Source organism: Sus scrofa, chromosome 15 (genome assembly GCF_054392235.1).
Source record: "Sus scrofa isolate SSC_HxYL_T2T_F1_AM1 chromosome 15, Sscrofa_HxYL_maternal_Yorkshire_Landrace_v2.0, whole genome shotgun sequence".
Taxonomy (NCBI): domain Eukaryota; kingdom Metazoa; phylum Chordata; class Mammalia; order Artiodactyla; family Suidae; genus Sus; species Sus scrofa.
Window position 1 is genome coordinate 123879347 of NC_139397.1, and position 27138 is coordinate 123906484.

The window sequence follows — 27138 nt, forward strand, 5'->3', positions numbered from 1 at the left end:
AAAAAACCCCCACGAGGTTTTCCAAAGAATTTTTCTCTGTGCATTCCTTTAAGTTTGATAAATGAGTTATTTATTGACTGCTTGAGAAATGTATAAAAAGGAAGAACTGGTCATTTTCAGAAAAATTATTGAAGTGGACTCCCTGGACTTGAACAGCTGCCACTTGACATGGCTTGAAACTAGATCTAGTTGTTGTTGTTTTAAACAAATCAAGCTTTTGTTTAATGAAGGCTGACCTAAATGAGTGTGAATATCCTTGTAAATAATCTAATAGGGAGTTCTCAATCTAACAGGGAGCTCTAAAAAAAAAAAAAAAGCAACACCACCACCAGCAACAACAAAAACCTAATACAACGTTAAAATGGAGAGACACCCTCCACAATCTTCCCCCTACTCCCTCCCTGTTCCAGGGGATATAATACATTTCTGAGGGAATCTGGAAATACCACTTTTGGGTAGTGTTTGGTATGTTATAATCTCTCCTAAAAGAGAAGCCTTTCTAAGCATGTTCAATCCTCCTTCCTTGTCCAAGCTCTCAGACAACAGAATGCAAACAAAGGAGAAAAGCCACGCTTCTACACGGAAATATCATTCCAGAGCAAGACAGCTCCCCAGATAAGGGAGGAAGACCTTAGTCATTTTACTATTGTATACATTTTCCCATCTGCACGGTTGGTGCTTGTGAAGAATTGAATTAAGTATGCATTTTGGGAGTTCCCATCGTGGCTCCGTGAAAACAAATCTGACTAGCATCCTTGAGGAGGTGAGTTTGATCCCTGGCCTCGCTCAGTGGGTTAAGGATCCAGCGCTGTCGTAAGCTGTGGTGTAGGTTGCAGATGCGGCTTGGATCCAGCATTGCTGTGGCTCTGATTTGACCCTTAGCTTAAGGACCTCCATATACCGTGGGAGCAACCCTAAAAAGACAAAAAAAAAGTACACATTTTGTGTGTGTGTGTTGATAATGATAAAAGCACCCCAGAGGAGTGCTTGTATTTTGAATACAGTTAAATGAAGTGAAAGCCCATATCAGGCCAAATGACAATCAACAAGAAAAGTCATATTTAGTATTATCTATATAATTGGGTAACAGAATAAACAATTTATATAAACTTCATATTTCCCACAAGGTAACCAAACAATTGATTTGACCAAGCTCTTATTTTCTGAACTTGCTGATGGTTTGGAATTAAGGAGAAAATCACCAGTTCCTCTAAAGAGTAAGCTGTGGGGTTTTTTTTTATTATTATTACTATTTTTCTTTCTTTCTTTCTTTATTTGTCTTTTTGTCTTTTCAGGGCCACACCAGCAGCATATGGAGGTTCCCAGGCTAGGGGTCCAATTGGAGCTGTAGCCGCCGGCCTACACCAACATGGGATCTGAGCCAAATCTGCGACCTATGCCACAGCTCACGGCAACTCCGGGTCCTTAACCCACTGAGCAAGGCCAGGAATCGAACCTGAAACCTCATGGTTCCTAGTTGGATTCACTTCCGCTGCGCCACGATGGGAACTCCACAAGCTGTGTTTTTAGATATTACTTTCTAAATGCACTCTTCCCTGACCTCCACAAGCCTACCCCCCAACCTAAATCACGGTCCCTGCTCTATATTCTTCACTTAGAAATTTTAGTTATATATTTGAATGCTTATTTGATGAATGTGTCTCCCCCAGCAGCTGTAGTTTTTGTTTGGTTGTTTTGTTGTCTTTTTAGAGCCACACCCAAGACTTATAAATTCCCAGGCTAGAGGTCAAATCAGAGTTGCAGCTGCTGGTATACGCCACAGCTCATGGCAAAGCTGGATCCTTAATCCACTGAGCGAGGCCAGGGATGGAATCCCTGTCCTCATGGATCCTAGTCCACTGAGCCACCACGAGAACTCCTGTTTTGTTTCGTTTTTATGACTGCACCCATGGCATACAGAATTTCCCAGGCAAGGGACTGAATCCCAGCAGTAGCTGGAGTGGGGATTGAACCCGCACCTAACTCACTGTGCCACAGCAGAAACTCCCAGACTGTAGTATTGCTTACCTTCATACCCCAGAACCTAGCACAGTTGTCAGGCAAAGAATAGAACTTAATAATATTTACTGACTGGCAGATGACTATTCAGTGGATTTTGATAAAAGGCATGCATGCCCATGGGCATTTTGGCAACAAACTAACATATTTGTCTCAGAAGGCAAAGGTAAGTTTGAGAAGGGATTTTAAGTTCTTAATTACTATCGAATCCATTAGTTCCTGTTCTCAGTTCCTTTTTCATATTAAAGGTGTTAAAAGAATGTTGACTCTCACTCTTCAGAGTTGTGTTAAATCTCTCTGGACACTTCATTAGACTGAGACTTTTGATTGACAACAGGTCCCATTTCCAGGGAAAGATGACAAGACTTTTCTCCAAATTGTTATCAGGAGCAAACTACTTCACTATAAACCAGTTGTCTAATGTCGTGTTTATAATTAAAACCAGTTCACCTAACTACATTCTAAAAGCAAATACCGGAGTTCCCGTCGTGGCACCGTGGTTAACAAATCTGGCTAGGAACCATGAGGTTGCAGGTTCGATCCCTTGCCTTGCTCAGCGGGTTAAAGATCTGGCGTTGCCGTGAGCTGTGGTGTGGGTCACAGACGTGGCTCAGATCCTGCGTTGCTGTGGCTCTGGTGTAGGCTGGTGGCTACAGCTCTGATTAGACCCCTAGCCTGGGAACCTCTATATGCCAAGGGAGCAGCTAAAGAAAAGGCAAAAGACAAAACAAACAACAACAACAACAACAAAAACAAATAAAGGCAAATACCAAGCATACCTAATTATGTAATACCATTTAACACAAACAGTAATACCGAGTGCTTGTTAAACTGCTGCAGGGCCAAGCAACTTCACATGCATTTTCACATTTAATTCTCACAACAACCCTATGAAATACTACTATTATTTCTATGAGGCCAAGAGAGGTTGGGCAATTAGCAAAAGTGATGAAGCCCAGATAAGACTTCTGGATCTGTGTGACCACAGGGACTTCCTTCTCAACGCTTATACACAACTTTTCTGTAGTAATCATCTATTAATGTGTTTATGGTCTTGCTAAATGATGATAGCTTCAAGGGCAAGGACTAAGTTTTACTCTTCCTTCTATCTCAAGTACAGAGCAGAGGGCAAGAACATAATAGGTTGCAAGGAGTTCCCGGCATGGCATCCATGAGGACGCAAGTTCGATCCCTGGCCTTGCTCAGTGGGTTAAGGATCCGATATTTCTGTGGCTGTGGCGTAGGCCAGCGTCTACAGCTTCTATCCAAACCCCAGCCTGGGAACTTCCATATGCCACAAGCGTGACCCTCCCCCCACCGCCACCCCAGAAAAAAGCAAAATGAGCAGGTTATAAAATTGCAAGTCCATACAACCACTATGGAAAACGGTATAGAGGTACCTCAGAAAGGTAAAAATAGAACTACCATATGATCCAGCAATCCCACTCCTGGACAAAACTTTCATTCAAAAAGATTCATGCACCTCTATGTTCACTGCAGCAATATTCACAATAACCAAGACGTACAAACAACCTAAATGTCCATTGACAGACAGATGAATGGATAAAGAGGATGCGGTACATATACACAATGGACTATTACTCAGCCGTTAAAGGAAAGAAATACCAGCATTTTCAGCAACATGGAAGGACTTAGAAATTATCATCCTAAGTGAAGTCAGTCAGACAGTGAGACACCAAGATCATATGCTATCACTTACGTGTGGAAAGAACACAATGAACTTCTTTGCAGAACAGATACTGACTCACAGACTTTGAAAAACATGGTTTCCACATGAGGCAGGTTGAGGGGTGGGGGAATGCACTGGGAGTTTGGGATGGAAATGCTATAAAACTGGGGAGTGATAACTGTTGTACAACTATAAATATAATAAAATTCATTGAGTAATAATAAAAAAGCAAAAAAAGAACATAATAGGTATTCAACAAAAGTTTAGTAGGAAGTGCTTTCTCAAGCCTCAAAACTCTAGTGTGTTTAGTATAGTTTTAATGTTAAACATATTAACTATTTTAACGTGCATAAATAAAATGCACACATTTAACAAGAATTTCTATATGAAAACAAATAATATAGATAAGGATATCTTACTATGTTTATTGAATTAGTAATCCATACTTTACATTGAGGCATAAGACGTTGCCATTTTGTTAGGTCAAAAATGCTCAATGTCAAATAACAGCACTTTTACATCGTACTGTAGGGGACCATTGACTGAAACTGCCCACCTTGGCCAGGCATGATAATCGCTGCTTGCAGGAGTTGTCTCCCAACAGGAGGCCCCAATAAGGAACATGGTGCTGCCCTGAAGACTAACCAGGAGGATCTGGGAGGGGCCAATACGAGGGAGGAGATGACCAACCTCCCAGGATCCTTGGTGCCAGAATCCATCTTGGCTGAGAGATGTCCTCACCAAGAAGGGCCCTGAGACAGACCAAGCATGAGCCGACCAGCCAGAGACAACCCAGAAACTAACCCCAGTCCCATGGTTTAAACCTGAGACTGCATGAGAGCCACATGGCAGAGCAGATTTTTTTTTTTTTTTTTTTTGTCTTTTTGCCTTTTCTAGGGCCGCCCCCACGGCATAGGGAGGTTCCCAGGCTAGGGGTCTAATCAGAGCTGTAGCCGCTGGCCTACTCCAGAGCCATGGCAACGCGGGATCCGAGCCATGTCTGCGACCTACACCACAGCTCACGGCAACGCTGGATCCTTAACCCACTGAGCAAGGCCAGGGATCGAACCCGCAACCTCACGGTTCCTAGTTGGATTCGTTAACCACTGCGCCATGACGGGAACTCCCCAGAGCAGTTCTGGGTTCCTTTACCCTGCTGCTCTCCACCCGGTGCCCCTTTCCAATAAAGTCTTTTGCTTTTTACAAGTGTTAGGCACGAGTTCATTCTCGGGTCCCCCTTCCTGCAACAGTACAACCTGATTTTAAAAAAACAAAACCTGTGGTGTAGGTTGCAGACGCGGCTTGAATCCTGGGTTGCCGTGGCTGTGGTGTAGGCCGGAGAATACAGCTCCGATTCGACCCCTAGCCTGGGAACCTCCATATGCCGCGGGAGCGGCCCTAGAAAAAGGCAAAAAGACAAAAATAAATAAATAAAAAATAAAAAAACAAAACAGGAGTTCCCTTCCTGGCTCAGCAGAAATGAATCTGACTAGCATCCATGAGGATGTGGGTTCAATCCCTGGCCTCGTTTAGTGGGTTGAGGATCCAGTGTTGCCGTGAGCTGTGGTGTAGGTTGCAGATGCAGCTCAGATCTTGCGTTGCTGTGGCTGTGGTGTAGGCTGGCAGCTGTAGCTCTGATTTGACCCCCTAGCCTGAGAACTTCCATATGCTACAGGTATGGCCCCCCCACAAAAGGACAACAACAACAAAAACAACAACAACAAAAACAAACTATGTCAACTCTTACATAATTACGTAGAATACTCTATTACCAGATGTTTTCCACTCAAATAGAGGTTTATTTTTATAAACTGCCAAAGACAGTTTTGTGAAAAATTAAGGATGTCATATCTATGAGTACTTTCTTCTAAGTCTAATGATCTAATTTCCTATACAAATTATCATGCATTCCCTTAGGACCTGATGAAAATTCAACCCAGTACATTTTATTAGAGTCAGCTTGGATTTTGTCTTTTCCAAGCTGCCAGCTTGCATACTTCCTTGCAAAAGTCCTTTTCAATGAAGTCCTCCGTTTTTAGTATTATCTCTTTTATCCCAAGCCCTGATGCACCCCCTAGTGTTCCTCAAATACTTTTGTAATGATTATATTACATGTGTTTATAACAATCACTTTTTGTTGGATATTGGGGTCTGTTATAAGCAATTGTGTAAAGCATTTAAAATGAAGGAAATATACAGAAGGGGAGCAGAGTATGCCACCCCCCAAAATGCCACTTTGTATACTGATTTATTTTTGTTTTGTTTTAGGTTTTTTTTGGGCCATGCCTGTGGCATGTGGAAGTTCTCAAGCCAGGGACTGAACCTGCCCCACAAGAGTGACCGGAGCCACAGTAGTGGCAAGCCTGGATCCTTAACTGCTAGGCAACCAGGGAACTCCCATGTCGATTATTTTGAATTTAAGTTACTTGTGAAAGGGTTCGTACAAGAAAGGTACTCTGTCCCTCCTCTGTCCTTCTGAAAGCAAAAAAGAAATCTCCTACATGAAAGGTACCCTTCTTGTGCCAGGAAGGTAGAAGGTACCCTTATCACCAGAAATGGAGAACTTAGGGCCAAGAAGCTGTATAAACAAAGTTTGTTACTTCTTTACTAATTTACTATCCCAAATGCAAACTTCTTTGTATTGTCAATCTTCACAAACTTTTTATTTCTTTGTTTAAAAGATAAAAGCTGCTTGTCTTGGTTACTTCTTTGAATCTCACATTACATGGACTGCCACCCATATAATATTAAATTTGTTTTTCTCCTGTTAGTCTGTTTTATGCCAATTTAATTATAAGAAGAAATAAATTATTAGACCAACCGAAGAACTTAAAAGGGAAAGGTTTTCTACCTTAGCATACCCAACTGGGGAGTTCCCTTATGGAGCAGTGGGTTAAGGACCAGTGCTGTCACTTCAGTGGCTCAGGCCACTGCTGTGGTATGGGTTCAATCCCTGGCCCAGGAATTTCTACATGCCATGGGTGCAGACAAAAAAAAAAGTACCCAACTGATTCAATTATACTAAGCGACTGGCTGGTTGACCATGGACGGTTCTTAAATAACATTTTTGTTTCTTGCATAAAAAGAAACACAAAATTGGAACTTCAGAGAGTAACCCTTGAGGCCCTTAAAGAGCACATAATAAGCTTTGCTTCTGCATGGTGCGCTTGAGAGAAGACTATGTCCTCTCCTCATCGGACTCTTTATATGCTAAACTTCATGAAATAAATTATTTTCTTGGCTCCACCATGCTTTGAATGTTGTCATCTAGTTAGTGGTCGCTTTTTTGCCAGCAATACCAACCAGCAAGTCTCCTGGTTTGGGTGTTCTAAGAACAAACTGGTGAGCCAGAATATTTTTCTACTCTACCTCAATCCTTGATTGAAAAACTACACTCTCCCCCAAAATAAATAAAAACTACACCCCAAGCAAGGTCCACTTGGGAATTTCCTGATGCAAACTGGGTCAGCCTGGAAGTTCCCGACGAGTATCCATGAGGATGAGGGTTTGATCCCTGGCCTTGCTCAGTGGGTTAAGGATCTGGCATTGCTGTGAGCTGTGGTGTAGGTCACAGATGCGGCCTAGATCCCGCATTGCTGTGGCTGTGGTGAAGGCTGGCAGCTGTAGCTCTGATTGGACCCCTAGCCTGGGAACCTCCGTATGCCGCAGGGTGCAGCCCTAAAAAGAAAAAAATAAATGAACAAAACCAAATTGGGTTAGCCTGGCATTGAGTACCCCTGTTTTATCTGGCTTTGTTGAATTCGGACATATTGTACGTATATCAGCAACACTGGTATTATGGGTTTTCAGAACTTGAGAACTTTCACTGCGGAATTTAATTAGCCGTGGATTTCCTAGAGAATAGAGGTCACAGTGTGGTCCAAAAAAGCACAGTGAAAAATGTAAAGTGCCATATAAGTATATTTTTACTCTAGCTTGAAAGTATGGCCGGTTGACATTGGGCACAAATGAGGTAGCATTTAGAGTTTTAATTCAGGATTTATTAGGGTGTCCCCACTGGCTGATACAATACTCACTGTGCAATAAAGAGGTCATACTTGAGAAGAGGTCACTGAGAAGTATTTCCGGGGCCTCCAGAAGGTGAATTACATGTTTGTGTACAAGTTTCTCCTCTTGGGCCCCTAGACTCCATCAGGTGTGCTGCTAAAGTGCTGGGCTACTTGCCCTGTCAAAGCTGGGGAGAGCTTTGGGATGAAATAAGGGCAGTGGGCCAGAGAATTCTTTCCATTATATGTTTTTTTATTAGTGGAGGCTCCAAATAGGACTGATTGTGCTCTGATATTTTAGTGGAAACGACTCACCTTTTTTTTTTTTTTTTTTTTGGCTGCATGCCCACAGCAAGCGGGAGTTCCTGGGCCAGGGATCGAACCTGAGCTACAGAACTGATCCAAGCCACAGCAGCAACAATGCCAGATCCTTAACCTCAAGGCCACCAGGGAACTTCAGGTCTGCATTTTTTTTTTTTTTGTTGTTGTTGTTGTTGTTGTTGCTATTTCTTGGGCCGCTCCTGCGGCATATGGAGGTTCCCAGGCTAGGGGTCCAATCGGAGCTGTAGCCACCGGCCTACGCCAGAGCCACAGCAACGCGGGATCCGAGCCACGTCTGCAACCTACACCACAGCTCAGGCAACGTCGGATCGTTAACCCACTGAGCAAGGGCAGGGACCGAACCCGCAACCTCATGGTTCCTAGTTGGATTCGTTAACCACTGCGCCACGACGGGAACTCCTTTTTTTTTTTTTTCTGTTGTGCATTTTTAATTGTACGCTGCTAGCAATTCTTCCACACGCCTTCTCAGGCCAAGGAGGACTTCCGGTGGGAACGGCCCATCTTGCCATCTCACTTTGACTTCTGATTGACCCATGATAGGATACCAGTACCCCCTCTCTCACTGTCACACCTCCTACATGAACTGATAACTTGCATACTCCCATCCACATCCCTCCCTCCCTTTTCTGAACTCCAGTAGGCACGACGCACTTTTAAAACTTTTTAGTTTAGGAGTTCCTGTTGTGGCTCAGCAGTTAACGAAACTGACCAGCACTCACGAAGACACAGGTTCAATCCCTGGCCTCACTCAGTGGGTTAAGGATCCAGCACTGCTGTGAGCTGTGGTGCAGGTGGAAGATGCGGCTCGGATCCCGCATTGCTGTGGATCTGGCAGAAGCCATCAGCTACAGCTCTGATTAGACCCCTAGCCTGGGAACCTCCATATGCCACAATGAGGCCCTAAAAAGACTATATATATATATGTTTAGTTTAGTAACTTAATTCTGTCTTCCAGGCAGCAGAACTCTAAACTTACTGAGGGTGAGGAACTTCCATTAAAATCCTTGCGTCCTCTCCCACCAAACCCTCCAAAGGCTCAGTCAATATTTGCTTGATTGAATGTGACATGTCAGATGGCTTCTCTTAGTTAATGATAAACAAACAACCTCCTTCACCTCCCCGCAAAAACAGAAAATAGCACAATTTCAAATAAGCAACCAAATTTTCCAATTCCCATCTTCCTTTGCTTAAAATTAAGAGGAAAACAAAACAAAAAAGTGTAAACCCTTCAGAAAGTCTTAACATACCTTATTTATTCGATGCGATAAATTCCTTTATCACAAGCCAAGTTTTAGCTGCACTCATCCTGCAAAGAACTGCTGCCGTATGCAGTGTTTCACACACTCAAGCTCACATGGGCTAGTTGATTGTGTTCGCTGAACTAGGGGCTGAACTAGCGAGACTAAGCTTGGCTCTTTCCTGGGTCAATATGCTGTACACAGCGAGAAAAGCTTCCACGGCAAAGCCAGGCCCCATTTAACCCCTTCTACCCTCTAACTCATCATCTGGCCAATTATATTCACTAGGCTAAGGAAGAACAGCATAATTTCTAGCAAAAAGTTTGTGCCTACCTCCTGTTCACTTTGTTCCTACTGACACCATTTTCTTGAGCAAGAACAATGAAGAACATTGTTCAATCCCTGGCCTTGCTCAGTGGGTTAAGGATCTGGCGTGGTGTAGGCTGGCAGTTGCAGCTCCAATTCCAGCCCTAGCCTGGGAACTTCCATATGCCGCAGGTGCTGCCATAATAAAGACAGAAAAAAAAGTCAAAAGATGTGTCTCATCAAATATTTATTAGGTGTCCCCTGCATGTGTTAGAAATCCATTACATATGCCACACTGAGCAATGACTTAATAAGCAGAAGTTGGTTTAAAAATGGGCAGAAATGGAGTTCCCGTTGTGGCTCAGTGGAAATGAATCGGACTAGTATCCATGGGGTATGAACCCTGGCCTTCCCACTGGATTAATGATCCGGCATTGCTGGGAGCTGTGGTGCAGATTGAAGACATGGCTTGGATCCTTCGATGCTATGGTGTGGCATAAGCCGGCAGCTACAGCTCCAATTTGACCCTTAGCCTGGGGACCTCCATATGCTTCGGGTGTGGCCCTAAAAAGCCCAAAAAAAAGAGCAGAAATGGGAAGATTAGAGTGCTGGAAGGAACCTAGCCCATCAGATTTATTTAAAACTAAAAGAAGGAAATTCCCTTGATGTGTAGCAGGTTAGGGATCCTGAGTTGCCTCAGCTTTGGCACAGGCCATGACAGCAGTGAGGGTTCAAGCCCTGGCCCAGGAACTTGCATATGCCGCAGGTGCAGCAAAAAAAAAAAAGAGAGAGAGAGAGAGAGAGAAAGTTTGCTCTGTCCCAAGCCATGAAACAAGTTAAAGGCTGAGTTAGGATTAAACTCTGGAGTGACAAACAAAATAAAAACAGCAAGTATATTGTGCAACCACAGATTTGGGGCAAGCTTAAAAACTGTCCAATTTAAAACAATGCTGTGTTATTAATCTTCATCAGCCAGTTATGCTTATTCTATCTTGAACACCTTCATACTATCGGTTTTTATTTTTTTTAATTTTTAATTTTTTTTTTTTTGGTCTTTTTGGCCCACACCTGTGGGATATGGAGGTTTCCAGGCTAGGGGTCTAATCGGACGGAGCTGCAGCCGCCGGCCTTCACCAGAGCCATGGCAACATGGGATCCGAGCCATGTCTGCGACCTACACCACAGCTCTTGGCAAAGCCAGATCCTTAACCCACTGAGTGAGGCCAGGGATCGAACCCGCAACCTCATGGTTCCTAGTCGGATTCGTTTCCACTGTGCCACGATGGGAACTCCATACTATCAGTTTTTACTGTGGTCTTGGCTTCCACTACATTCATGAGAAGTTTTATGAGGCAGAAACCTTTACTAAAGTTAATGTCACCAAAGAAACCGGGCAAAAAAACTGAGGAGCCCTCATCAGATTGAAGGGTTTAACTTTTGGGGGCTTTTATGAAAATTGAGACAGGAAGAAAAAATAGATGGGAATTTTCAATATTATAAAGTTTTAAAATTATGCAAGTAGGAGTTCCCGTCGTGGCGCAGTGGTTAACGAATCCAACTAGGAACCATGAGGTTGAGGGTTCGATCCCTGGCCTTGCTCAGTGGGTTAAGGATCCGGCGTTACCATGAGCTGTGGTGTAGGTTGCAGGTTGCTGTGGCTCTGGCATAGGCTGGTGGCTACAGCTGACTCAACCCCTAGCCTGGGAACCTCCATATGCCACAGAAGCGGCCCTAGAAAAGGCAAAAAGACAAAAAAAAAAAAAAAATTTATGCAAGTAATAGACTGTTAGAGAAAGTCTGGGGAAGAAGAAGGGACATATCACCTTAAGGGGTCCAGCATATGCCACTGTGGTATAAAAATTATTTTGAGCAGGCAGTTCCTGTCGTGGCGCAGTGGAAACGAATCCCACTAGGAACCATGAGGTTGCAGGTTCACTCCTTGGCCTAACTCAGTGGGCTAAGGATCCAGCATTGCCATGACCTGTGGTGTAGGTCACAGACATGGCTTGGATCTGGCGTTGCTGTGGCTGTGGCATAGGTTGGCAGCTGTAGCTCCGATTTGACCCCTAGCCTGGGAAACTCCATATTCTGCAGGTGTGGCCCTAAGAAGCAAAAAAAAAAAAAAAAAAATTATCTGGAGCAGATGGCATTTGAAGTCCCAAAAGAACTCAATTGTCATAAATCTCTGCAGGATCAACAAGGAAACATTGACTTTTATTACCAGAGATTAAAGTCTCCACATTAGACTTAGATGTTGGAAATGAATATCTGACTAGCAGCCATTAGGACGCAGATTCAATCCCTGGCCTCGCTCAGTGGGTTAAGGGTCCGGTATTGTCATGAGCTGTGCTGAAGATCACAGACATGGCTCGGATCTGGCGTTGCTGTGTCTGTGGTGTAGGCCAGCATCTACAGCTCTGATTCGACCCCTAGCCTGGGAACCTTCATATGCGGCGGGTGCAGCTCTAAAAAAAAGACAAAAATAAATACATTAGTTAATTAAATAAAATAAAAAGAAATGCAAGAAATAGCAACAACAACAACAACAACAAAGAAATGGACCTAAACAGATATTGTCACAAAAACTGTCATGTCGCCCATCTATTCTCCGAAAGGTCCATTTATCTTTCTAAAAAGTCATTTGTTTTCCCACAAATGCCCATTCTCCCCCTTCCCTTATTAAGAAGTCACCAGTTTTCCTGTGTCATTTTCTTGCTTCCCTTCCCCTTAAGATGGTATACAAGCCCCCAATTCTAAGCCATCCCTTTGAGTCTCATTTCTCTATGAACCCTCACATGGATGGTTAACAAAAACACATGATTCAATTTCAAAAACACATGATTCAATTTCGTATTATCTCTTGCTAATCTGTCACTCGTCAGTTTAATGTGCAAGCCCTCAGAAACTGAATTTAAGAGGGTAGAGCAAAAGGTTTTCCTCCCTGACACACAGTTCACTATGAGCACACCATAAGCTCGCTACCAACGTAACACAACTATTTTCAATTTTGCATATTTTTTTCCAATTTTTTTTTCAACTGTATTTACTCTTTTTTGTTGTTTTGGTTGGTCTTTTGTCAGCTCACAGCAACACAAGATCCTTAACCTGTTGAGTGAGGCCAGGGATCTCGAACCTGCATCCTCAAGGATGCTGGTCTGGTTCGCTAACCACTGGGCCACGACGGGAACTCCAACTGTATTTACTTTTGTAACATATAATCTTATATGTTACAAAAGTAAATACTTTTATAACATACAGATAATAACATAACTATAATTGTTGACATAATATGAGCATTCATCCATGACGCTATACAAGCCTCCAAATTAACGATTTCCTAATGACTGCAAAATATTTCATTGAGATACTATGTAAGAAGTTTCTTGATTAGTTTCTTACTACTGGATGTTTAGATTGATTTTGATTTTTTTCAACTACAACCAATTCAGAAAAAAAAATCTTTTAGCATAAAACTTTTCTCCTTTGAAAATTACATGTGTGTTAGCTTTAATTTCTGTAGACTTTGAAAGGGGCATGTTGGGTTAAATATCTATTTTGGGGAGATGACAGTTAAAGTTACAGAATGTATGACATTCTTTTATAAACTAAAGGGCTTAAGCCTTAGGTAAAATCATAAATAAAAGCCATGAAAAAACTTAAAAATCATTTAGTGTCTGGAAGATGTGCAAGCCTGATGAGAATTACTCAGAGGAATGAGTTGACCTAGGTAATCTGAGATTGAAGAGAGGTTCTTTGGCTTTTTCACAGAACAAAACAAAAAATCCAAGCGGATTAATTTAGCAATAAGTTTGTAGACGCTTGGGAAAATGAGTTTCTTTCCAGTGCGAAGGGCCAGTTTCAGCGCATATTTGCTGGTGAAAGATCTGTTATCAGATTTTCATTTGTTTTTCCTTAGTTTTCATGTGGAGGAAACGATCAACTATTAGATAACCACCAACAAAAACTGGCTCTCAGTCATCTGACTACCAAAGGCACAGTCACCTTAGCTGAACCTTTTCTCCCACAGGCTTCCGTTTCAATTAGCCACTGGTGCTTCATTAGACCAGCCCGGAGGCCAGTTACTCGAACAGATTTCAAAAGTGCAGCAACCACCAAAAATGTTTGTTTTGAAGAACCACAGGCTATTATTCATCTTTCAAAGAGAGAAGGAAAGAAACCAACCACGTTACAACTCAGTTTAGAACTTTCTTCCCACTCTGCCATCGAAGGAGGGCAAAATCAATTGCCACCTCGGAGGACCACTTCCTGCCACCCCATTTCGCTGCAGCGGGCTTCCCTCTAATGATGTTTGACATTTCCGAGGGCTGACTACATTTGTGAGCTGTCATTTTCCAGGGTAAACGCACACCCTACCCCCACCCTCGCAACCTCCTCCTAGTCTCTCTCTTTGAGGGTTTTCGGTTTAATCACAGCTGTCGCCAACTCGCTTCCCAAACACTTGACAGGACCAAGCATAGGAATCTGCTCAGAGCACTTTTTCTAAACTATCAGGAGTCCTTTTCCTTTTTTTCTGCCAGCTGGTAGTTAGTCCAAACACTTGGCTCTGTAAGAAAATCAGCATCAGGCCTCCTCCTCAGGTCGGCTGCAAACGTGTCAGTGCAAGGAAAACAAAGACGAAAGCACTTACCAGTTCATCCTCGGTGGGGAGAGAAGCCTCTGTGATGTCTGGGTGTAACCTCCCCGCTCCAGAATGAAATGGAGGATGGTTTTCAGGGCAGCTACGTTGGACACTCTTTTCCCAGCCTCCTCATTTGGCTTTTATCTGGCTATTGAAAGGACACTGTAGAGGGGGAATGATGTTGGGTTTCACGTGAATGTGGCTCTTCCTTCCCTCCCCGCCCCTGCATACAAATTCCCCATGTAGTGCAGGAGAAAAGTAAGCAAGGAACACGCGGCACAAATTAATTCTCTTGCTCAGCTCAGCGTGTACACGTGTGTGACGGAGGTTTGTTTTTTTGAACGGTAATCATAGCGGCTGGCTGAGCACCGCAGGCTGAAAACCAGTGATGGGGGAGGCACCAATCCCTCCTTTGTTTGGCTTTCACTTAAGAAAAGTCAAATTAAATTGCCTGTCAACGGGGTGGGATGCAAAGAACCTTAGAATGTCAAAGGAGAACTCTTCAAGTGCAACTAGAAGGCTCATCGAGAGAGAGAGATTTTATTTCCTGGATTTCAGTGTATTTCCAACACAGAGGAATTGGAACTTCCTATTAAATAAGTATGTATCTGGAGTTCCCGTCGTGGCTTGGTGGTTAACGAATCCGACTGGGAACCATAAGGTTGCAGGTTCGATCCCTGGCCTTGCTCAGTGGGTTGAGGATCCGGCGTTGAGCTGTGGTGTAAGTTGCAGACCCGGCTAGGATCCTGTGTGGCTATGGCTGTGGCTGTGGTGTAGGCCGGCAGCTGCAGCTCTGATTAGACCCCTAGCCTGGGAACCTCCATACCGTGGGAGCAGCCCTAGGAAAGGCAAAAATAAATAAATAAATAAATATGTATCTTAATTTTATTTTATTTTATTTTTTGGCCTCCTCTGCAGCACCCGGAAGTTCCCAGGCCAGGGATTGAACCCACGCCACAGCAGTGACCCGAGGCGCTGCAGTGACGAGGTTGGGTTCTTAACCCACTAGGCCACTAGGGAACTCCTTTATTTCTTTATTTATGGGAACTGAAGTTTGGCACTTGCCATTAGCCTCTACATGGAGTAAAACATGAGCCACTGCAGCTGCCGACCCGCAGCACCCCTGGAGCGGAGCTCTGGATGAAGACCAGGAGTGAGGCACTCTGTGCTCTAGGAAAACTGGAAGAATAGATGTTCAGATAGTTAGGTGTTTTTAGAAGATTTTTTTTTTTTTTTTTTTTTTTTTGTCTTTTTGCCTTTTCTAGGGCCGCTTCCCGTGGCATACAGAGGTTCCCAGGCTTGGGGTCCAATTGGAGCTATAGCCGCCGGCCTACACCAGAGCCACAGCAACCTGGGACCCGAGCCGCATCTGTGACCCACACCACAGCTCACGGCATTGCTGGATCCTTAACCCACTGAGTAAGGCCAGGGATCGAACCCGCAACCTCATGGTTCCTAGTCGGATTCGTTAACCACTGCGCCACGACGGGAACTCCTAGGAGAAGATTTTATGCGCCCAATTCTTGCATCTCCTCATATCTAGAAAAACTCTGAAAACCCTTCATGGTGATGTCATGACTAGTAGTAACTTCATAAGACCAGCAGCAAACATCTGTAAAATGGGTGGATGGCTGCATGCACTTCCCCTTCACCTTTAAGACTTAGATCTTGATTTTTCCCCTTTCCTGGCTGTAGTTAATGAACAAAACAAAAGCTATCATGGTCATCTGTGAGAACAGCCACTCCCAAGGGTGGGCCAGTGAGCCCGGAGGGAACTCAGGAAAGAAACAAAGGAGACTGGCCCCCAGTTGCCGTGCATATCAAAGGAGAGATTCCAGCAAGTCCAGACCTTTACATCTTCCTACAGAAACTGATTTTCTGTAAATCCGGATATCTGTAAATCTTTTGTTCTACTACCTTCCCTTTGGTTTTTGCTGTTTTTGTTTTTTGTCTTTTCCAGGGCCTCAAGGGCAGCATTTGGAGCTTCCCAGGTAGCCACGGGCCTACACCACAGCCACAGCCATGCGGGATCCAAGCTGCATCTGGGACCTACACCACAGTTCACGGCAACACTGGATCCTTAACCCACTGAGCAAGGCCAGGGATCGAACCCGCAACCTCATGGTTCCCAGTCGGATTCGTTAACCACTGAGCCATGACAGGAACTCCCTACCTTCTCTTTGCTGCAAACACTCATATATCCTAGCTTCCCCCCTCACATCCTCGGAGTGGTTTCTCAGGGCTACCTGAGATGCTACCTCCTGGGCTTAAGTCTTAATTTCCCCCCAGATAAAACTTCACTCTCAACTTTCAGTTTGTGCTTTTTTTTTTTAAGTCGACACTTAGGTGGATTGAGAGAGAATTTTCCAGGCTTTGGGGACATGAAAGGTTTGATTTTCCTCTCTCATCTCAAGTGTGACCCTGGCAGATGAGGGCACATGTGGGGAAGTACCTGATGCAGGGCACAGAATTCAGAAACTCTTGAGACGTGTGGAGGCAGCCTTGGGGTGGTCAGCTTTCCCTCTGCGGAGCTAACCAGATCTTCCTAAAGTCTAATATCAGCTTAGCCATGTGATATGAGAGCCAAACCTTGTTAGATCATAAAACATGATGAGGCCAACTCATTGAACAACTGTTAGATGAAACTGCTAGAGGAACCCCCAGTTTGTATTTGGCTGCTGTGAAGGCTGAAGGCTTAGCAGAATATGCCACCTCAAAATAAGCCTCTCTGGAGAGAAAGAAATTTGAGCTGTTTATTTTGAGGAAGGGCGGATACAGAAGCTGTGGACAGAGGCAAAGTTACCATTTGTAAGGAAAATCTTACTTCTGTAAAGGAAATTTACATTAGAAAGGGGGCCCGAGGCACGGGACGCTGCTATTACACTTTTTCCTCTGAGAGGCTCAGCTGCCTGACCACCTGTGTTTACCAAATATTTCCTCTTTTACTTTCCGTGAATTGCCTCTCTCGACCTTTAAACCCCCCGGCCCTGTCCCTTTGCTTAGCTCAGGATGGAATATAATTCACAACTTTTTTTTTTTTTTTGTCTTGTATCTTTTCAGGGCCACACCTGCCGCATTTGGAAGTTCCCAGGTTAAGGGTTGAATTGGACCTGTAGCCGCTGGCCTACACCGCAGCCACAGCAACGCGGGATCCTTAACCCACTGAGCAAGGCCAGAGATCGAACCCACAACCTCATGGTTCCTAGTCGGATTCGTTAACCACTGAGCCACGGTGGGAACTCCTCATCTTGGCATATTTCTTGTCACTGTCATCTGAGTGTAGGTCACTTGGTGAGGTCATAGTAACCCATCTGCTAGAGAAGATATCCAGTCACCAGTTCCCACCCCTTGGCATTAGCTATGTTCCTATACTAATGCTGTCTTCTATAATCACACAAAGTATAATTTCATCCACAAAAGACATTTTTGAAGGGAATTTCAGGAAGTTCTGGTTATTTTACCTGGTTTAGCGTGTGAAGCATTGAGTAACAAAGGGCAGAGAAAAAAGACAAGAGAAATGACATTTCTTAAGAATTTACCCGTATGTCAAGCAGAGTTTAAGCACAGCTCACACTGAAATCCAGGAAAGTGTCAGCCTTTTTATTTTTAAGTTTTAGCTACCACCTAAAACAACAGAATTGTAACACATGCTTACTTAGCATTGAAACTGGTCCCCACAAATCAAGGACAGTACATAAAATCTCTCTCCTAATCGGCCCTATAGTTGATGTATGTCTGAGGAGCTCCCCTTCCACATCCTAAGACTTGCCTTATGGTTGACCTTTATTCAAAAGCAGTTAAATGCGCTATGTGGAGGTTCCCAGGCTAGGGGTTGAATCGGAGCTATAGCTGCTGGCCTATGCCACAGCCACCCAGGATCTGAGCCGAGTCTGTGACACACACCACAGCTCACGGCGATGCCGGATCCTTAACCCGCTGAGCAAGGCCAGGGATCGAACCCGCAACCTCATGGTTCCTAGTTGGATTCATTAAGCACTGCGCCACGATGGGAACTCCCTGGAGTGCTTTAACTACTTTTGACATAACTTACCTGCACTGGGGAAGCTGGTGAGTCAGTTCACTGGAGATCTGTTAAGAGAGACTCTCCTGTAAATTGCAGAGTAGGAGTTTAGTCACAGGTGTTCTGATTCCTAACACCATGCTCTTAAGACATTTAATCATTAGTTACCCAGGAGTTCTCATCTTGGCTGAGTGGTTAACAAACCCAACTAGTATTCATGAGGACGTGGGTTCGATCCCTGGCCTCCCTCAGTGGGTTAAGGATCTGGCATTGCCGTGAGCTGGGGTATAGGTTAAAGACGTGGCTCTGATCCCGAGTTGCTTTGGCTGTGGTGTAGGTTGGCAGCTACAGCTCTGGTTCGATCCCTAGCCTGGGAACCTCCATATGCCGTGGGTGAGGCCCTAAAAATGCAAAAGACCAAAAATAAACAAACAAATAAATAAAAATAAAAAATCATTAAACTATCCATCTTTCCATGAGAAGAGATGTTTCCAGAATTGAGTGGCTAGGAGGAATGACTTCTGCTGGAAAAAGTGCTTTCAGGAGAGTTCCTGCACTTTCTAAATCACTGTAAGTTCTCTGAAGCTTGTTGTGGTTAGGGTTTCAAGGGGGAGAGAGAGAGAGGGAGGGAGGCATGTGTGTATAAGCAGATCTGTAGGGCCAACTGGGCTTGGAGCAGAAGATACATAGTGTCTCTATCATAGTGTTTTGGGAAATGGGGTCTTTTTTAAAAAAAAAAATAGCTTTTCTTGGAGAGTTCCTTGGTAGGTTAGTAGCTAGGACTGGGCATTTTCAGGCTTCAGCCCATGTTTGATCCCTGGCCTGGGAACTGAGATCCCACATCAAGCTGCTACATGCTGTGGCCAAAAGTAAATGTGTAAATTTTTTTTTTTTTTTTTTTTTTTTTGTCTTTTGTCTTTTTAGGGCCACCCTCGCGGCATATGGAGGTTCCCAGGCTAGGGGTCGAATTGGAACTGTAGCCGCCGGCCTACACCACAGCCACAGCAACTCAGGATCCAAGCCACATCTGTCACTTACACCACAGCTCACGGCAATGCCAGATCCTTAACCCACTGAGAGGGGCCAGGGATGGAACTGGTAACCTCATGGTTCCTAGGCAGATTCGTTTCCCCTGAGCCATGATGGGAACTCTGTCCAATAAATGTGTAAATAAATTAAATAAAAATAGCTTTCCTCCGCTGATGCTAGAAATTTCACTGTTAGACAATTGTTCTTTCAAAGAGATTCTATTCTAAGAGTTAGAATACATTGGATGATGTTAAGATCTCCTCTCCCACCTCAACTCCTCCACAAAAAATTGGGGTCAGCAACCTGGCTTCCCATCTTTTGATATGATCAAGAAATTCTTGGAGTTCCCGTTGTGGCTCAGTGGTTAACAAATCCGACTAGGAAGCATGAGGTTGTGGGTTCGATCCCTGGCCTTGCTCAGTGGGTTAAGGATCTGGTATTGCCGTGAGCTATGGTGTAGGTCACAGACTCGGCTCGGATCCTGAGTGGCTGTGGCGTAGGCCAGCAGCTATAGCTCAGATTCAACCCCTTGCCTGGGAATGTCCATATGCTGCGGGAGTGGCCCTAGAAAAGGCAAGGAAAAAAAAAAAAGAAATTCCTTATTCTTTTCCTTTCTCGTTTGATGTTAAAACAGCATACTTGCCCCAAACACCTGAATACTCTGGTGATAGAAATTTCAGAAGATCCCATTCTGGCTCAACAGGCAGGTTATGAACTGGACTAGCATCCATGTGGATGTGGGTTCGATCCCCGGCCTCACTCAGTGGGTTAAGGATCTGTCATTGCCGTGTGGTATAGGTCGACATGGCTTGGATGCTGTACTGCTGTGGCTGTGGCATAGGCCGGCAGCTGTAGCTCCGATTCAACCCCTAGCTTGGGAACTTCCATATGCCAAGAGTGTGGCCCTGAAAAGCAAAAAAAAAAAAAAAAAAAAAAAAAAAAAGAAAGAATGAAAAAAAGAAAGAAATTTCAGAAGTAGCTACTTGGCAGAATCCAATAATCCAATAGGATCATTTTGAGTTTTGTTACTGATTATTTCTAATCTTTTCGTTATTGTTTGTGAGGAGGAGAAGCAGCAGGAACAGGAGCATGAACAGGAGCAAAAAAAGAAAAAGAACTGGCACAGAACATAACCATTGGAAAAGAGATAATATGATACAGATGGACATTTTCTTTTAAAAGTGGCTGAATCGTGAAAAAGGGAAAGACTGTTTTTTTCCTCTTGTCGTGCAGGAAGATGGTTGTCGGCTTGTGTAAATGCCCTTCTTGGGTCCGTCTCTTCGGGGTAAGCAGAGTTGGAGGCTAGAACTTCAGTGGAATCAACAGAGGTCTGGACCCATGCAAAGCCTTTCCTAGGGACTCACAGTGGCAGACTTGGGACCTCTGGGAGGTCACACCAAGGAGCCATGCCAGCCTGGTTGTATAGGGCCACCTCCATGCCCCTTAAACCAGAGGACAAAGCCTTCTCCAAAAAATCTTTTTCATTTTTTTGACTGCCCCTCAGAATATGAAGTTCCAAGGCCAGGGATCAGATCGGAGCTATAGCTGCCATCTAAGCCACAGCTGCAGCAATGCCAGATTCTTAACCCACTGTCCCGGGCCAGGGATTGGGGATCAAACCTGCGTCCTGGTGCTCCTAAGATGCTGCCGATCCCCTTGCACCACAGTGAGAACTCCCTTCTCCAAATTCTTGCTTCACTTTCTATATGGCCACTGCAGGAACTGAGCCTTGAGGATTGTCTATAAATCTGTTAGAGGATTTAGCATAGAGCTTTTCAACGAAAATACACAAAGATCTAATTACCCGTGGAATTGGGGGAGAACAGCTTTTAAGGTTTTCTTTCATTCAAAAAACCCTGCTCTTTTGATATGCCAAAAGCCAAATCAGAAGAGATCTACATACAGGGATTTAGAATGGTGTTCTCAACAAATGATCTAAGATGCTCAGGGCCTGAAAGTTTTGGAGGGCTAGGCAAACACTCACCTCTCTGAATGTGTCTGTGCCGTTCAGCTGCAGGGAGGTGGGTGGGCAAAGGCTTCAGGGCTCGGAATCTTTGTGGTTCATAATTTCTCCGGGAGCACTGGCTGCGGCTACTCTGAGTCTTGGAAGAAGTATTTCCTCTTTTGTAACTAAGGGAGGTAAATAGTCTTTTAAGTAACTGCCCTAGGAAAAAAAATGTGGTTTGCCCATGGTTAAATAAATCTGGTATATATCACTTAGGCAACAGGCATCTGGGTGACACTATACTTGGGCCTGACTCAAGAGAAAGGAGGGCTCTGGAGTTCAGGCCACTCCCAACTATTTATCCTAATTATGCTGCCTTTCTCAGTTAAACTGCAGACTATGGATATGATGTAAGTGTATCTGGATTTTTGTAAAATGTCACATTTGGAGAAAAGGAAGGGATTGGGGAATAAAGCGTATTTTCTTGACTCCTGTAATTGGTTCCATCACTGCTTACATTTTTCATTAGGAAAAGGCGGGCGTACTGCAGCTGTGGATGTGTTTTGTTTGCGATGAAGTATTTTCTAGAGTTTGATTTAATTTCCATCATTTAAAAATCAGGGGACCTTCTATAGACATCGGAGTGTTGGCTCCCTAGGGAAAAACTGCCAGATCCGAGTGGCAATGGGCCTGTGCCCTACAAGGATATACTGAGTATATCCTTGGAGGAGGCTGAGTATTGGCTGCTCCCAGTGCCACCTGGCCACTTCTGGCAGGCATTTCTTTCCATTTTGACATCTTTCACCCACACTGCGCTCTCCATCTTCCTCACTCATGGACCACTTCCATATGGACCCTCAGGGAGTTTGCACTTATAATCTTGAGGTCCCTCTCTAATTCTTTTCCTGTTGAGTTTCTTGAAGTTAGGACAACTGCGTAAACGGAAAGATAAGTCATTGGGCAATCATTTTTCTTGCATAAGGAGTTTTAAGTTTGGTCACTTAAAAAATATGAATCCCCAAGGCTTCCCTCATAAAACCTGAATGCATTATAAAATGATTAAATGAACGAAACCAGCTTTGACCAGCTTAACTATGGAACGCTGATGCATGAAAGGAGGAGCAATGAGAGATCTGCCCGTGCAGGCAATAAGGGAGTGCACTGTCTTTGGGGAACTTAGCACCAATAATAAGACCAGCGAAAGCCTTCTTTTTTGTGTGTGATTGCTGTGCGTCAGCAATTCTAGACATCAGTGATGATTACTCCTCCAGTTGCCGAAATGCGGCCTCTGCATGTTCTCGGGTAGCCGTGGGGGCAGAATGCTGAACTTTAACTCCTTGATGTAAGTCCCCAGCACTTTGTCCCTTTGGAGAAAGAATTTGGCAGAGAGACTGAGGGTACTGAGGGCATTAAGTGTTTATTTAAAGGGAGAAGAGAAGAGTTCCCGTTGTGGCTCAGTGGTTAGGAACCATCTGACTAGGAACCATGAGGATGCGGGTTCGATCCCTGGCCTCGATCACTGGGTTAAAGGATCTGGCGGTGCCGTGAGCTGTGGTGTAGGTCGCAGACATGGCTCGGATCCCGAGTTGCTGTGGCTGTGGCGTAGGCCGGCGGCTACAGCTCCAATTCAACCCTTAGCCTGGGAACCTCCATACGCCACAGGTGCGGCCCTAAAAAGACAAAAATATGTATATGTTAGAATAGATTGTACTTGCAATTTAAAAATTATAGATGATTTACAACGTTATGTCAATTTCTGCTGTATAGCAAAGTGACACAGTCATACGCACATATACATTCTTTTTCTCGTAATATCTTCCATCATATTCCATCACAAGTGACAAGTGACTGGATATAGTTCCCTGTGCTATACAGCAGAACCTCTTTGCTTATCCACTCCAATTGCAATAGTTTGCATCTACTAATCCCAGACTCCCAGTCCATCCCACTCCCTCCCCATCCCCCTTGGCAACCACGTCTGGTCTCTATGTCCATGAATTTGTTTATCTGTAGATAGGTTCATTTGTGCAGCATATTAGATTCCAGATATAAGTGATATCATATGATATTTGTCTTTTTCTTTCTGACTCACTTCACTTAGTATGAGTCTATAGTTCCATCTATGTTGCTGCAGATGCTGTTATTTTGTTCTTTTTAATGGCTAAGTAGTATTCCATTGTGTATATATATCACATCTTCTTAATTCATTCATCTGTGGATGGACATTTAGGTTGGTTGTTTGTCTTCGCTATTGTGAATAGTGCTGCAATGAACAGAGGTGCATGAATCTTTTTGAATGAAAGTCTTGTCTGGATATTTGCCCAGGAGTGCGATTGCTGGATCATACGGTAGTTCTATTTTCAGTTTTCTGAGATATCTCTATACTGTTTTCCATAGTGGTTATATGCACTTGCAATTTTATAACCTGCTTATTTTGTTTCCACCATGAGGATTTTTTCATGTTACTGTAGGTTATTTAAAAACATGCTTTTTAAATGACCTCATAATAGCACATTCTACAAATGCTCTTTCAGGCATTTAAAAAAATGGCAAGTTTATTGCCATTCTAGAACACAAAAGTTGCAGTTCTGTCAAACGTGTCTTCAAGGCAATTCCTGGTACATCTTAGGCTGAAATGAAGTGTATGAATATGGGTCCCAAAGATAAGCACATTTTAAGAAATATGAAAGTGAAATATAAAACTCTACTACAGGCTGCAATTTAGGCAAATATAAACAGCATCCGGTATTGTCAATAAACAACTTAGAAAGCTTTTCCCTAAAATTAAATAATGATGTTATGTGTTATCCACTACATTTGTAGCAGTGTAATTACAATAATGAGACATTTAATATAATGAGACTTTAAAAATGTTAAGTCATGCCAAGCATGCTATTTGGTGGGGCCCAGTTATTAAGCCAGTTAATATTTTCCAATTAAATGTTATGAAACTCAAGAAGAAAAATGGGGAGAAATGTTGAATTATAAGCATAGTGAAATGGAAAAAGAAAATCTTCTCTTACATCCTTCAGAGTCAGCTGGCAAGAGTTGCACGTTTATAGCTTCAGTTAGAGTCCGTGAGCCTTCTTCAAATGGACACAAATTTATGGCATTCGAAAGCATAATTTTATTTTATTTTATTTTTTTCAATGTTTTATCACTTATGCTTTTTTTTTTTTTTTTTTTTTTGTCTTTTGTCTTTTTGTCTTTTGTTGTTGTTGTTGTTGCTATTTCTTGGGCCCCTCCCGCGGCATATAGAGGTTCCCAGGCTAGGGGTTGAATCGGAGCTGCAGCCACCGGCCTACGCCAGAGCCACAGCCACGCGGGATCCGAGCCGCGTCTGCAACCTACACCACAGCTCACGGCAACGCCGGATCATTAACCCACTGAGCAAGGACAGGGACCGAACCCGCAACCTCATGGTTCCTCGTCAGATTCGTTAACCACTGCGCCACGACGGGAACTCCGAAAGCATAATTTTAAAAGCATATTCAATGTTTTTTATTTTCTTTATTAAAACGTCACAATAAATATCACACTTGGAAAGTTACCTGAAAAAAACAAAACCAGAAACAAGTTATTATGGTACCAATGCTCATAAGGATGATAAATACAAAGATGAAAGCAGGACTTCCTGTTGTGGTGCAGTGGAAATGAATCCGACTAGGAACTGTGAGGATTCGGGTTTGATCCCTGGCCTCGCTCCGTGGGTTAAGGATCCCGCGTTGTCATGAGCTGTGGTGTAGGTCGAAGATGCAGCTCAGATGCCACATGCCACATTGCTACAGCTGTGGTGTAGGCCGGCAGCTGTAGCTCTGATTGGACCCCTACCCTGGGAACCTCCATATGCCGCAGGTGCGGCCCTAAAAAGCAAAAAAAAAAAAAAACCCAAAAAACAAAGATGAAAACATTTATGACCAAAACAGAAAGTCTAAATGGCATTGAAGAAATTACTCAATGGCACAAAAAGCAGAGTTAGATTGATTAACATCGCACATGGAGATAAAGGGACCCAGGAGTTCCTGTTGTGGCTCTGTGGTAAGGAACCGGACTAGTATTCATGAAGACATGGGTTCAATCCCTGGCCTTGCTCACTAGGTTAAGGATCCGGTTTTGCCTTGGTCTGTGGTGTAGGTTGCAGATGCAGCTTGGATCCCGAGTTGCTGTGGTTGTAATGTAGGCCAGCACCTATAGCTCTGATTAGATCCTTAGCCTAGGAACTTGCCAAGCCACAGGTGCAGCCCTAAAAATAAACAAACAAACAAACAAAAAAAAAAACAAAAAACAAAAAAAAGAGAGAGAGAGAGAAATAAAGGGCCCAAGAAGGGTATGACTACATGTGCCCTAGAAGTCTTTCTTCTCTAGGACAGACTCTCAATTTTGTCATTAGATGCCCATTTCAGAGGAAGAGTGGAATCTACCACATACTGACTGTAAAATATTGGGCTTTGGGAGAACCTAGATTCTAATTCCAAATGCTCCCTCACTGACAGGCTAAATTAAGCAAGTTTCTAAAATTCTTCAAGCCCTGGTTTTCTTTTCTTTCGTTCTTTCTCTCTCTCTCTTTCTCTCTCCTCCCTCCCTCCCTTCTTTCTTTCTTACATCTTTTCCTGGTCTTTTTAGGGCTGCATCTGCCGCATTGTAAGTTCCCAGCCTAGGCCTTAGAGCTGTAGCTGCTGGCCTACACCACAGCCATAGCTATGAGGGCCTGAGCAGCATCTGTGACCCACACCACAGCTCAAGGCAACCCTTTATCCTTAACCCAATGAGCGAGGATAGGGATCGAACCTGCATCCTCAGGGATGCTAGTCAGATTCATTTCTGCTGAGCCATGATGAAACTCCTCTTCCTTTCTTTCATTCTTTCTTTCTCCCTCTCTCTCTCCCTCCCTCCCTTCTTATATTATCTTTCATCATGGTCTATCCTAAGAGACTAGATATAGTTCCCTGCACTACACAGTAGCACCTCATTGTTTATCTATTCTATCTTTTTTCTTTTTTCTTTTTTTTAATTTAGGCATATTGCAGCCTATGGAAGTTCCCAGGATAGGGGTGGAATCAGAGCTGCAGCTGCCAGTCTATGCCACAGTCACAGCAATGCCAGATCCAAGCTGCATCTGTGTCCTACACCACAGTTCATGGCAACACTGGATCCTTAACCCACTGAGGGGCTTCCTTCTAGCCTGGAAACAGCCCTTTTAAGTTACATCTTTTTCAGTATGAATATTCCCCTTGTCGTGAGCTGTAGTATGGGTCACAGATACGGCTCAGATCCCAAGTTGCTCTGGCCTGTGGCTGTGGCATAGACCAGCAGCTATAGCTCTGATTCATCCCCTAACTGGGAACTTCCATGTGCCTGGGATGTTACCCTAAAAAGCAATAAAAATAAATAAATAAATAGAATTAATTTACTCAATTAGTCCTGACCATGCACAAAACAATTTTCTCAGTGTCCACTTCCCATAAACTTTCCATCACTTTCTATACCCATATTATTCTATACCTATTTTTCCATTCAAAACAATAAGCTATACGGCAGACTTACTTCCTCTTCTCTCAATCAAATGCAATTCCAGGGAGTCCCATTATGGTGCAGCAGAAATGAATCTGACTAGTATCCATGAGGATGCAGGCTCAATCCCTGGGTCGGGGATCTGGCGTTGCTATGAGCTGTGGTGTAGGTCACAGATGTGGCTCAGATCCCAGACTTCTCTGGCTGTAGTACAGGCCAGCAGCTGTAGCGCCAATTTGACCCCTAGCCTGGGAACTTCCATGTGCCATGAGAGCAGTCCTAAAAAGACCAAAAAAAAAAAAAAAAAATGCAATTCCATTCTTTATTCCTCTTTACTGAAAACACACATCCTGGAGTTCCCATCAGGGTGCAGTGGAAACGAATCTGACTA

The 27138-nt window shown here is 43.7% G+C and overlaps 1 protein-coding gene and 1 long non-coding RNA gene across 4 annotated transcripts in view; one reads left to right on the top strand and one right to left on the bottom strand.

Annotated features, from left to right (window-relative positions):
• Positions 1-14390, bottom strand: part of CMKLR2 (chemerin chemokine-like receptor 2) — a 54032-nt gene extending 39642 nt beyond the window's left edge. For 2 of the 3 annotated variants that reach the window (XM_005672113.4, XM_084998087.1), the window contains exon 1: positions 9306-9386. The gene's annotated coding sequence lies outside the window, so the exon portion shown is untranslated. Of the gene's footprint in view, positions 1-9305; positions 9387-14250 lie in introns of those variants that run through there. The other variant, XR_014828754.1, reaches the window with a different exon arrangement.
• LOC146396106 (uncharacterized) overlaps positions 1-27138 on the top strand; it is a 271106-nt gene that overhangs the window by 127852 nt on the left and 116116 nt on the right. The gene's annotated exons all lie outside the window — the stretch shown is intronic.